Here is a 1,931-nt window from a genome sequence, read left to right as displayed (position 1 = left end):
TTTTCGTGTTGCCACATTGCGTACGAACCGCATGAAACTTCCAGAGGCATTTGCAGCAGGAATGCATGTGCACTCAAAAACTTCTATATGTTTCACGGATAGACCCCATGAAACGCTAGAAATTGGCGGGGATGTGTCTCTTGTGGCTCACGGGGCTGTTAGGGTGGCACAGAACTCCCTCGGAATGGGAAAAGGGGTCATTTTCGTGTTGCCACATTGCATAGGAACGCCATGAAACTTCCAGAGGCATTTGCAGCAGAAAGGCACGTGCACTCAAAAATTTTAATATTTTTCACGCATAGACCCCGTCAAACGCTAGAAGTTGGCGGGGATGTCTCTCTTGTGGCTCACGGGGCTGTTAGGGTCGCACAGAAATGCCTCGGAATGGGAAAACGGGTCATTTTTGTGTGGCCACATTGCATAGGAACGGCATGAAACTTCCAGAGGCATTTGCAGCAGGAATGCATGTGCACTCAAAAACGTCTATATTTTTCACGGATAGACCCCGTGAAACGCTATAAATTGGCGGGGATGTCTCTCTTGTGGCTCACGGGCGCTGTTAGTTAGGGTCGCACAGAAATCCCTCGGAATGGGAAAAGGGGTCATTTTCGTGTTGCCACATTGCGTACGAACGGCATGAAACTTCCAGAGGCATCTGCAGCAGAAATGCATGTGCACTCAAAAACGTCTATATTTTTCACGGATAGACCCCGTGAAACGCTAGAAATTGGCGGGGATGTGTCTCTTGTGGCTCACGGGGCTGTTAGGGTCGCACAGAAATCCCTCGGAATGGGAAAACGGGTCATTTTCGTGTTGCCACAATTGGCATACGAACGGCATGAAACTTCCAGAGGCATTTGCAGCAGAAATGCATGTGCACTCAAAAACGTGAATATTTTTTCACGGATAGACCCCGTCAAACGCTCGAATTTGGCGGGGATGTTTCTCTTGTGGGTCACGGGGCTGTTCGGCTCGCACAGAACTCCCTTGGTCCACCTGATTCGTGCATACAGGCAGCAACTAAAACTCTGTAAACCTGCTGTGAGGACATCTAAACAGTGGACCAGTGAGGCTGTGGAAGATTTGCGGGCGTGCTTAGACTGTACTGACTGGGATATGTTCACGACTGCTACCAATAGTCTGGATGAACTCACAGAGGCTGTGTACATCAGCTTCTGTGAGGACTGCTGTATCCCAACACGTACCAGGGTGAACTTTAACAACAACAAGCCCTGGTTCTCAGCAAAGCTCAAAAGGTTGAGGTTGGAGAAGGAGGAAGCGTTTAGGAGTGGGGATAGAGACAGATTCAAGGAGTCGAAGAACAGGTTTAGCAAAGCGGTGAGAGAGGCTAAACGACTGTACTCAGAGACACTAAAACACCAGTTCTCTACTAACGACGCTGCTTCTGTCTGCCAAAGGGCTCAGGCACATCACCAACTACAAACCCAGAGCGCCCCACACCACTAACGACTCCCGCCTAGCCAACGACCTGAACGAGTTCTACCGTAGATTTGAAAGACAATTGGACTGTCCTGAACCACCCCTTCCCACCCAAGAGGCCCCATCCCCCACCCATACTACAGAAACGACTCTCTCCTTTCAGGAGGGAGAAGTTAATGGGCTTTTCAAGAGGCAGAATCCACGCAAAGCAGCCGGGCCGGACTCTGTCTCTCCAGCCACCCTCAGGCACTGCGCTGGCCAGCTGTCTCCGGTGTTCACCAACATCTTTAACACCTCCCTGGAGACATGCCATGTACCAGCCTGTCTCAAGTCCTCCACCATCATCGCTGTGCCCAAAAAGCTAAGGCCAACAGGACTAAATGATTACAGACCGGTCGCCCTTACATCTGTGGTAATGAAGTCTTTTGAGCGCCTGCTCCTGGCACACCTCAAAGCCATCACAGACCCTCTCCTGGACCCCCTTCAGTTTG

This window comes from Petromyzon marinus, unplaced genomic scaffold (genome assembly GCF_048934315.1).
Source record: "Petromyzon marinus isolate PM22_M1 ecotype Great Lakes invasive population unplaced genomic scaffold, UKy_Petmar_22M1.pri1.0 PM_G_Scaffold_146, whole genome shotgun sequence".
NCBI classification, from domain to species: domain Eukaryota; kingdom Metazoa; phylum Chordata; class Hyperoartia; order Petromyzontiformes; family Petromyzontidae; genus Petromyzon; species Petromyzon marinus.
This window is presented reverse-complemented; position numbering follows the sequence as displayed.